The sequence below is a fragment of the Anomaloglossus baeobatrachus genome, unplaced genomic scaffold (genome assembly GCF_048569485.1).
Source record: "Anomaloglossus baeobatrachus isolate aAnoBae1 unplaced genomic scaffold, aAnoBae1.hap1 Scaffold_255, whole genome shotgun sequence".
NCBI lineage: Eukaryota > Metazoa > Chordata > Amphibia > Anura > Aromobatidae > Anomaloglossus > Anomaloglossus baeobatrachus.
This window is the reverse complement of record NW_027442118.1, coordinates 67,249-78,030: the sequence shown is the minus strand read 5'-3', so window position 1 is coordinate 78,030 and position 10,782 is coordinate 67,249. Positions and strand designations below refer to the sequence as shown.

At 45.9% G+C, this 10,782-nt stretch overlaps 6 non-coding genes and 1 pseudogene across 6 annotated transcripts; all 7 read left to right on the top strand.

The window, feature by feature from the left end:
• The first annotated feature begins 267 nt into the window (after positions 1–267).
• Positions 268–472, top strand: LOC142263127 (U2 spliceosomal RNA; annotated as a pseudogene).
• Positions 473–1,859: 1,387 nt separating this feature from the next.
• LOC142263216 (U2 spliceosomal RNA) lies at positions 1,860–2,050 on the top strand. The gene has a single exon (XR_012730384.1). It is a non-coding gene; the product is annotated as a U2 spliceosomal RNA (small nuclear RNA).
• Positions 2,051–3,437: 1,387 nt separating this feature from the next.
• LOC142263215 (U2 spliceosomal RNA) lies at positions 3,438–3,628 on the top strand. Its single transcript, XR_012730383.1, has one exon. It is a non-coding gene; the product is annotated as a U2 spliceosomal RNA (small nuclear RNA).
• A 1,387-nt stretch (positions 3,629–5,015) lies between these two features.
• Positions 5,016–5,206, top strand: LOC142263213 (U2 spliceosomal RNA). The gene has a single exon (XR_012730381.1). It is a non-coding gene; the product is annotated as a U2 spliceosomal RNA (small nuclear RNA).
• A 1,387-nt stretch (positions 5,207–6,593) lies between these two features.
• On the top strand, positions 6,594–6,784 carry LOC142263212 (U2 spliceosomal RNA). The gene has a single exon (XR_012730380.1). It is a non-coding gene; the product is annotated as a U2 spliceosomal RNA (small nuclear RNA).
• Positions 6,785–8,171: 1,387 nt separating this feature from the next.
• LOC142263211 (U2 spliceosomal RNA) lies at positions 8,172–8,362 on the top strand. The gene has a single exon (XR_012730379.1). It is a non-coding gene; the product is annotated as a U2 spliceosomal RNA (small nuclear RNA).
• A 1,387-nt stretch (positions 8,363–9,749) lies between these two features.
• On the top strand, positions 9,750–9,940 carry LOC142263210 (U2 spliceosomal RNA). Its single transcript, XR_012730378.1, has one exon. It is a non-coding gene; the product is annotated as a U2 spliceosomal RNA (small nuclear RNA).
• The last annotated feature ends 842 nt before the right edge of the window (positions 9,941–10,782 follow it).

The window sequence follows — 10,782 nt, the reverse complement described above, 5'->3', positions numbered from 1 at the left end:
CCATGCCCCCTCCCTCCTTTTCCCGTTATGTGCGTCTTTCAATAAAGCTTCGGGCCTGTGACTTCCCCACCCTATCCCCCTTTTCCCCTACCCCCATCCCCCAATCGCCGGTTCGTCGTTATTTATTGTCTAACTTTTTCTTTCAGCTTGAGTGTTATGGATAAGCATAGGAGCGTGATGTATAGTTTAGTGCGTCGTACTCTATGGCTATGTAAGAAGGATTGTATATTTCTGTGTGTACGGGGCTGCGGCACTGTACACGGTTTGTTACCTTTTTGTGAGTAGTGCATGATAATAAAGATGCTGTTAAATCAAAAAATCTGTTCTTATCAGTTTAATATCTGATACGTCCCCTATCTGGGGACCATATATTAAATGGATTTTTAGAACAGGGAGATGGAAAAAGAGCTTGCTCTGTCCACTCCACGCATTGACCTGGTATTGCAGTACCTCCAGGAACGGTGCACCCCTTCTTAACCCGTTTCCAAAAGCAGAACTCAATTCACCTGATTCATATTAGCCCGATTTAATGAATTGGAAGAAAGCATACGTCTTCATATGCACCTCAATTTGGCCCATTCACTTTTCACACTTCCTCCTTTTGTTTTTTATCTTTCACACTTTTGACTTTCTTTATTCATCCAAATAGCAAACTCATCACCACTCAACCTGACCAACTCGGCTATGTCCCCGTGCTGCAGTTCTCTGTCTTATCTAGATCATTTGCAATTGAATGGAATAGATCCCTTTTGGACAAAGTGGATTCACCTGCTGCTGCAGTGACCACAGGTGTGATAACATCTAGAATTGGCATCTGGTGCGATCTCTCCGCTTCCACTCCAAAGAAAGTTACCTGTTTATTCCTATCATGCATTGGTTTTTGGGGTTTTCTTTGAGTAATGATGATCTCTTTAGTAGTCTGTTGGCGCCCTCTCCTGGAGGAATAGTTTGCTTGCTCTTGGACATTCTAAAAGAGAGGTCATGATAGACATTGAGCTTCTGAGCTCAATTGGGGACAGTCATGGGTGATGAATGTTCTGCAACCTACTGCGAAGCCTCATACCGCAATATAAGGAACGTCAAATACTAAGAAAGGGCGGCCTATGAAAGAATTACTACTTTCAATAAGTACACTTAAACGGCTAATTGGGAATAGAAAAACTGTAAAAAGCCCTCTGAGAAAGCCCCCCTCTAACCTTTGATAGTAAGCTTTTCTGTAGTCTGCCTGTTGATGTATTTTCCGTTTGAACTGTGCACAACATGAAGAGACGGAACACTGGCGGCTTGTCACAATGCCCCCCGATGACATCACAATAGCGCTGCTGCCTAGAAAACAAGCTGCGCAGAAGAAGTTGTTCTTTGGGTGGGAGGGTGGGCTAGTGGAAGGAGGGGGCAATCTCTTTTTTTCCCGGGTGGTAGGGGGATGACAGGAGAAGGGAAGCGGGTGGTGAGAAAGGTACAGAGGGCAGGGTTTGGGGGCTGGGAAGGAAAGGGAAAAGATTAGGGTTTGGGGATGATGAAAGGGCTTTCTACGGGTAAGGATGGCAAAGGGTGGCAGTGACGGAAAGTCAGGCAACCTGTCCTGTCCGTCTTTTTGTATCGTGAATTGGAAAGACTGCAAGGGGGAGGGGAGTTGCTTGCGCCCTAAAGGAGGAGTTATTCAGATTCATTGCAGTGGGCGGCGGCTGCAAAACGCACCATTCTTCTTGTTTTGGCTCTGCAAAGCAGCCTTTTCAAGGGTTGGCTTGGGTGACAAAATGTCTTGTGTAGGCGTGGGTTTGTCTCCCTCTCGCTCTCTCTCCCTAAGATGTGTCCGGCATAGGCCAGGGTGCCACTCGAGGCCCAAACCAATTCTGGTTATCGCTTCTCGGCCTTTTGGCTAAGATCAAGTGTAGTATCTGTTCTTATCAGTTTAATATCTGATACGTCCCCTATCTGGGGACCATATATTAAATGGATTTTTAGAACAGGGAGATGGAAAAAGAGCTTGCTCTGTCCACTCCACGCATTGACCTGGTATTGCAGTACCTCCAGGAACGGTGCACCCCTTCTTAACCCAGTTTCCAAAAGCAGAACTCAATTCACCTGATTCATATTAGCCCGATTTAATGAATTGGAAGAAAGCATACGTCTTCATATGCACCTCAATTTGGCCCATTCACTTTTCACACTTCCTCCTTTTGTTTTTTATCTTTCACACTTTTGACTTTCTTTATTCATCCAAATAGCAAACTCATCACCACTCAACCTGACCAACTCGGCTATGTCCCCGTGCTGCAGTTCTCTGTCTTATCTAGATCATTTGCAATTGAATGGAATAGATCCCTTTTGGACAAAGTGGATTCACCTGCTGCTGCAGTGACCACAGGTGTGATAACATCTAGAATTGGCATCTGGTGCGATCTCTCCGCTTCCACTCCAAAGAAAGTTACCTGTTTATTCCTATCATGCATTGGTTTTTGGGGTTTTCTTTGAGTAATGATGATCTCTTTAGTAGTCTGTTGGCGCCCTCTCCTGGAGGAATAGTTTGCTTGCTCTTGGACATTCTAAAAGAGAGGTCATGATAGACATTGAGCTTCTGAGCTCAATTGGGGACAGTCATGGGTGATGAATGTTTGCAACCTACTGCGAAGCCTCATACCGCAATATAAGGAACGTCAAATACTAAGAAAGGGCGGCCTATGAAAGAATTACTACTTTCAATAAGTACACTTAAACGGCTAATTGGGAATAGAAAAACTGTAAAAAGCCCTCTGAGAAAGCCCCCCTCTAACCTTTGATAGTAAGCTTTTCTGTAGTCTGCCTGTTGATGTATTTTCCGTTTGAACTGTGCACAACATGAAGAGACGGAACACTGGCGGCTTGTCACAATGCCCCCCGATGACATCACAATAGCGCTGCTGCCTAGAAAACAAGCTGCGCAGAAGAAGTTGTTCTTTGGGTGGGAGGGTGGGCTAGTGGAAGGAGGGGGCAATCTCTTTTTTTCCCGGGTGGTAGGGGGATGACAGGAGAAGGGAAGCGGGTGGTGAGAAAGGTACAGAGGGCAGGGTTTGGGGGCTGGGAAGGAAAGGGAAAAGATTAGGGTTTGGGGATGATGAAAGGGCTTTCTACGGGTAAGGATGGCAAAGGGTGGCAGTGACGGAAAGTCAGGCAACCTGTCCTGTCCGTCTTTTTGTATCGTGAATTGGAAAGACTGCAAGGGGGAGGGGAGTTGCTTGCGCCCTAAAGGAGGAGTTATTCAGATTCATTGCAGTGGGCGGCGGCTGCAAAACGCACCATTCTTCTTGTTTTGGCTCTGCAAAGCAGCCTTTTCAAGGGTTGGCTTGGGTGACAAAATGTCTTGTGTAGGCGTGGGTTTGTCTCCCTCTCGCTCTCTCTCCCTAAGATGTGTCCGGCATAGGCCAGGGTGCCACTCGAGGCCCAAACCAATTCTGGTTATCGCTTCTCGGCCTTTTGGCTAAGATCAAGTGTAGTATCTGTTCTTATCAGTTTAATATCTGATACGTCCCCTATCTGGGGACCATATATTAAATGGATTTTTAGAACAGGGAGATGGAAAAAGAGCTTGCTCTGTCCACTCCACGCATTGACCTGGTATTGCAGTACCTCCAGGAACGGTGCACCCCTTCTTAACCCAGTTTCCAAAAGCAGAACTCAATTCACCTGATTCATATTAGCCCGATTTAATGAATTGGAAGAAAGCATACGTCTTCATATGCACCTCAATTTGGCCCATTCACTTTTCACACTTCCTCCTTTTGTTTTTTATCTTTCACACTTTTGACTTTCTTTATTCATCCAAATAGCAAACTCATCACCACTCAACCTGACCAACTCGGCTATGTCCCCGTGCTGCAGTTCTCTGTCTTATCTAGATCATTTGCAATTGAATGGAATAGATCCCTTTTGGACAAAGTGGATTCACCTGCTGCTGCAGTGACCACAGGTGTGATAACATCTAGAATTGGCATCTGGTGCGATCTCTCCGCTTCCACTCCAAAGAAAGTTACCTGTTTATTCCTATCATGCATTGGTTTTTGGGGTTTTCTTTGAGTAATGATGATCTCTTTAGTAGTCTGTTGGCGCCCTCTCCTGGAGGAATAGTTTGCTTGCTCTTGGACATTCTAAAAGAGAGGTCATGATAGACATTGAGCTTCTGAGCTCAATTGGGGACAGTCATGGGTGATGAATGTTTGCAACCTACTGCGAAGCCTCATACCGCAATATAAGGAACGTCAAATACTAAGAAAGGGCGGCCTATGAAAGAATTACTACTTTCAATAAGTACACTTAAACGGCTAATTGGGAATAGAAAAACTGTAAAAAGCCCTCTGAGAAAGCCCCCCTCTAACCTTTGATAGTAAGCTTTTCTGTAGTCTGCCTGTTGATGTATTTTCCGTTTGAACTGTGCACAACATGAAGAGACGGAACACTGGCGGCTTGTCACAATGCCCCCCGATGACATCACAATAGCGCTGCTGCCTAGAAAACAAGCTGCGCAGAAGAAGTTGTTCTTTGGGTGGGAGGGTGGGCTAGTGGAAGGAGGGGGCAATCTCTTTTTTTCCCGGGTGGTAGGGGGATGACAGGAGAAGGGAAGCGGGTGGTGAGAAAGGTACAGAGGGCAGGGTTTGGGGGCTGGGAAGGAAAGGGAAAAGATTAGGGTTTGGGGATGATGAAAGGGCTTTCTACGGGTAAGGATGGCAAAGGGTGGCAGTGACGGAAAGTCAGGCAACCTGTCCTGTCCGTCTTTTTGTATCGTGAATTGGAAAGACTGCAAGGGGGAGGGGAGTTGCTTGCGCCCTAAAGGAGGAGTTATTCAGATTCATTGCAGTGGGCGGCGGCTGCAAAACGCACCATTCTTCTTGTTTTGGCTCTGCAAAGCAGCCTTTTCAAGGGTTGGCTTGGGTGACAAAATGTCTTGTGTAGGCGTGGGTTTGTCTCCCTCTCGCTCTCTCTCCCTAAGATGTGTCCGGCATAGGCCAGGGTGCCACTCGAGGCCCAAACCAATTCTGGTTATCGCTTCTCGGCCTTTTGGCTAAGATCAAGTGTAGTATCTGTTCTTATCAGTTTAATATCTGATACGTCCCCTATCTGGGGACCATATATTAAATGGATTTTTAGAACAGGGAGATGGAAAAAGAGCTTGCTCTGTCCACTCCACGCATTGACCTGGTATTGCAGTACCTCCAGGAACGGTGCACCCCTTCTTAACCCAGTTTCCAAAAGCAGAACTCAATTCACCTGATTCATATTAGCCCGATTTAATGAATTGGAAGAAAGCATACGTCTTCATATGCACCTCAATTTGGCCCATTCACTTTTCACACTTCCTCCTTTTGTTTTTTATCTTTCACACTTTTGACTTTCTTTATTCATCCAAATAGCAAACTCATCACCACTCAACCTGACCAACTCGGCTATGTCCCCGTGCTGCAGTTCTCTGTCTTATCTAGATCATTTGCAATTGAATGGAATAGATCCCTTTTGGACAAAGTGGATTCACCTGCTGCTGCAGTGACCACAGGTGTGATAACATCTAGAATTGGCATCTGGTGCGATCTCTCCGCTTCCACTCCAAAGAAAGTTACCTGTTTATTCCTATCATGCATTGGTTTTTGGGGTTTTCTTTGAGTAATGATGATCTCTTTAGTAGTCTGTTGGCGCCCTCTCCTGGAGGAATAGTTTGCTTGCTCTTGGACATTCTAAAAGAGAGGTCATGATAGACATTGAGCTTCTGAGCTCAATTGGGGACAGTCATGGGTGATGAATGTTTGCAACCTACTGCGAAGCCTCATACCGCAATATAAGGAACGTCAAATACTAAGAAAGGGCGGCCTATGAAAGAATTACTACTTTCAATAAGTACACTTAAACGGCTAATTGGGAATAGAAAAACTGTAAAAAGCCCTCTGAGAAAGCCCCCCTCTAACCTTTGATAGTAAGCTTTTCTGTAGTCTGCCTGTTGATGTATTTTCCGTTTGAACTGTGCACAACATGAAGAGACGGAACACTGGCGGCTTGTCACAATGCCCCCCGATGACATCACAATAGCGCTGCTGCCTAGAAAACAAGCTGCGCAGAAGAAGTTGTTCTTTGGGTGGGAGGGTGGGCTAGTGGAAGGAGGGGGCAATCTCTTTTTTTCCCGGGTGGTAGGGGGATGACAGGAGAAGGGAAGCGGGTGGTGAGAAAGGTACAGAGGGCAGGGTTTGGGGGCTGGGAAGGAAAGGGAAAAGATTAGGGTTTGGGGATGATGAAAGGGCTTTCTACGGGTAAGGATGGCAAAGGGTGGCAGTGACGGAAAGTCAGGCAACCTGTCCTGTCCGTCTTTTTGTATCGTGAATTGGAAAGACTGCAAGGGGGAGGGGAGTTGCTTGCGCCCTAAAGGAGGAGTTATTCAGATTCATTGCAGTGGGCGGCGGCTGCAAAACGCACCATTCTTCTTGTTTTGGCTCTGCAAAGCAGCCTTTTCAAGGGTTGGCTTGGGTGACAAAATGTCTTGTGTAGGCGTGGGTTTGTCTCCCTCTCGCTCTCTCTCCCTAAGATGTGTCCGGCATAGGCCAGGGTGCCACTCGAGGCCCAAACCAATTCTGGTTATCGCTTCTCGGCCTTTTGGCTAAGATCAAGTGTAGTATCTGTTCTTATCAGTTTAATATCTGATACGTCCCCTATCTGGGGACCATATATTAAATGGATTTTTAGAACAGGGAGATGGAAAAAGAGCTTGCTCTGTCCACTCCACGCATTGACCTGGTATTGCAGTACCTCCAGGAACGGTGCACCCCTTCTTAACCCAGTTTCCAAAAGCAGAACTCAATTCACCTGATTCATATTAGCCCGATTTAATGAATTGGAAGAAAGCATACGTCTTCATATGCACCTCAATTTGGCCCATTCACTTTTCACACTTCCTCCTTTTGTTTTTTATCTTTCACACTTTTGACTTTCTTTATTCATCCAAATAGCAAACTCATCACCACTCAACCTGACCAACTCGGCTATGTCCCCGTGCTGCAGTTCTCTGTCTTATCTAGATCATTTGCAATTGAATGGAATAGATCCCTTTTGGACAAAGTGGATTCACCTGCTGCTGCAGTGACCACAGGTGTGATAACATCTAGAATTGGCATCTGGTCGATCTCTCCGCTTCCACTCCAAAGAAAGTTACCTGTTTATTCCTATCATGCATTGGTTTTTGGGGTTTTCTTTGAGTAATGATGATCTCTTTAGTAGTCTGTTGGCGCCCTCTCCTGGAGGAATAGTTTGCTTGCTCTTGGACATTCTAAAAGAGAGGTCATGATAGACATTGAGCTTCTGAGCTCAATTGGGGACAGTCATGGGTGATGAATGTTTGCAACCTACTGCGAAGCCTCATACCGCAATATAAGGAACGTCAAATACTAAGAAAGGGCGGCCTATGAAAGAATTACTACTTTCAATAAGTACACTTAAACGGCTAATTGGGAATAGAAAAACTGTAAAAAGCCCTCTGAGAAAGCCCCCCTCTAACCTTTGATAGTAAGCTTTTCTGTAGTCTGCCTGTTGATGTATTTTCCGTTTGAACTGTGCACAACATGAAGAGACGGAACACTGGCGGCTTGTCACAATGCCCCCCGATGACATCACAATAGCGCTGCTGCCTAGAAAACAAGCTGCGCAGAAGAAGTTTGTTCTTTGGGTGGGAGGGTGGGCTAGTGGAAGGAGGGGGCAATCTCTTTTTTTCCCGGGTGGTAGGGGGATGACAGGAGAAGGGAAGCGGGTGGTGAGAAAGGTACAGAGGGCAGGGTTTGGGGGCTGGGAAGGAAAGGGAAAAGATTAGGGTTTGGGGATGATGAAAGGGCTTTCTACGGGTAAGGATGGCAAAGGGTGGCAGTGACGGAAAGTCAGGCAACCTGTCCTGTCCGTCTTTTTGTATCGTGAATTGGAAAGACTGCAAGGGGGAGGGGAGTTGCTTGCGCCCTAAAGGAGGAGTTATTCAGATTCATTGCAGTGGGCGGCGGCTGCAAAACGCACCATTCTTCTTGTTTTGGCTCTGCAAAGCAGCCTTTTCAAGGGTTGGCTTGGGTGACAAAATGTCTTGTGTAGGCGTGGGTTTGTCTCCCTCTCGCTCTCTCTCCCTAAGATGTGTCCGGCATAGGCCAGGGTGCCACTCGAGGCCCAAACCAATTCTGGTTATCGCTTCTCGGCCTTTTGGCTAAGATCAAGTGTAGTATCTGTTCTTATCAGTTTAATATCTGATACGTCCCCTATCTGGGGACCATATATTAAATGGATTTTTAGAACAGGGAGATGGAAAAAGAGCTTGCTCTGTCCACTCCACGCATTGACCTGGTATTGCAGTACCTCCAGGAACGGTGCACCCCTTCTTAACCCAGTTTCCAAAAGCAGAACTCAATTCACCTGATTCATATTAGCCCGATTTAATGAATTGGAAGAAAGCATACGTCTTCATATGCACCTCAATTTGGCCCATTCACTTTTCACACTTCCTCCTTTTGTTTTTTATCTTTCACACTTTTGACTTTCTTTATTCATCCAAATAGCAAACTCATCACCACTCAACCTGACCAACTCGGCTATGTCCCCGTGCTGCAGTTCTCTGTCTTATCTAGATCATTTGCAATTGAATGGAATAGATCCCTTTTGGACAAAGTGGATTCACCTGCTGCTGCAGTGACCACAGGTGTGATAACATCTAGAATTGGCATCTGGTGCGATCTCTCCGCTTCCACTCCAAAGAAAGTTACCTGTTTATTCCTATCATGCATTGGTTTTTGGGGTTTTCTTTGAGTAATGATGATCTCTTTAGTAGTCTGTTGGCGCCCTCTCCTGGAGGAATAGTTTGCTTGCTCTTGGACATTCTAAAAGAGAGGTCATGATAGACATTGAGCTTCTGAGCTCAATTGGGGACAGTCATGGGTGATGAATGTTTGCAACCTACTGCGAAGCCTCATACCGCAATATAAGGAACGTCAAATACTAAGAAAGGGCGGCCTATGAAAGAATTACTACTTTCAATAAGTACACTTAAACGGCTAATTGGGAATAGAAAAACTGTAAAAAGCCCTCTGAGAAAGCCCCCCTCTAACCTTTGATAGTAAGCTTTTCTGTAGTCTGCCTGTTGATGTATTTTCCGTTTGAACTGTGCACAACATGAAGAGACGGAACACTGGCGGCTTGTCACAATGCCCCCCGATGACATCACAATAGCGCTGCTGCCTAGAAAACAAGCTGCGCAGAAGAAGTTGTTCTTTGGGTGGGAGGGTGGGCTAGTGGAAGGAGGGGGCAATCTCTTTTTTTCCCGGGTGGTAGGGGGATGACAGGAGAAGGGAAGCGGGTGGTGAGAAAGGTACAGAGGGCAGGGTTTGGGGGCTGGGAAGGAAAGGGAAAAGATTAGGGTTTGGGGATGATGAAAGGGCTTTCTACGGGTAAGGATGGCAAAGGGTGGCAGTGACGGAAAGTCAGGCAACCTGTCCTGTCCGTCTTTTTGTATCGTGAATTGGAAAGACTGCAAGGGGGAGGGGAGTTGCTTGCGCCCTAAAGGAGGAGTTATTCAGATTCATTGCAGTGGGCGGCGGCTGCAAAACGCACCATTCTTCTTGTTTTGGCTCTGCAAAGCAGCCTTTTCAAGGGTTGGCTTGGGTGACAAAATGTCTTGTGTAGGCGTGGGTTTGTCTCCCTCTCGCTCTCTCTCCCTAAGATGTGTCCGGCATAGGCCAGGGTGCCACTCGAGGCCCAAACCAATTCTGGTTATCGCTTCTCGGCCTTTTGGCTAAGATCAAGTGTAGTATCTGTTCTTATCAGTTTAATATCTGATACGTCCCCTATCTGGGGACCATATATTAAATGGATTTTTAGAACAGGGAGATGGAAAAAGAGCTTGCTCTGTCCACTCCACGCATTGACCTGGTATTGCAGTACCTCCAGGAACGGTGCACCCCTTCTTAACCCAGTTTCCAAAAGCAGAACTCAATTCACCTGATTCATATTAGCCCGATTTAATGAATTGGAAGAAAGCATACGTCTTCATATGCACCTCAATTTGGCCCATTCACTTTTCACACTTCCTCCTTTTGTTTTTTATCTTTCACACTTTTGACTTTCTTTATTCATCCAAATAGCAAACTCATCACCACTCAACCTGACCAACTCGGCTATGTCCCCGTGCTGCAGTTCTCTGTCTTATCTAGATCATTTGCAATTGAATGGAATAGATCCCTTTTGGACAAAGTGGATTCACCTGCTGCTGCAGTGACCACAGGTGTGATAACATCTAGAATTGGCATCTGGTGCGATCTCTCCGCTTCCACTCCAAAGAAAGTTACCTGTTTATTCCTATCATGCATTGGTTTTTGGGGTTTTCTTTGAGTAATGATGATCTCTTTAGTAGTCTGTTGGCGCCCTCTCCTGGAGGAATAGTTTGCTTGCTCTTGGACATTCTAAAAGAGAGGTCATGATAGACATTGAGCTTCTGAGCTCAATTGGGGACAGTCATGGGTGATGAATGTTTGCAACCTACTGCGAAGCCTCATACCGCAATATAAGGAACGTCAAATACTAAGAAAGGGCGGCCTATGAAAGAATTACTACTTTCAATAAGTACACTTAAACGGCTAATTGGGAATAGAAAAACTGTAAAAAGCCCTCTGAGAAAGCCCCCCTCTAACCTTTGATAGTAAGCTTTTCTGTAGTCTGCCTGTTGATGTATTTTCCGTTTGAACTGTGCACAACATGAAGAGACGGAACACTGGCGGCTTGTCACAATGCCCCCCGATGACATCACAA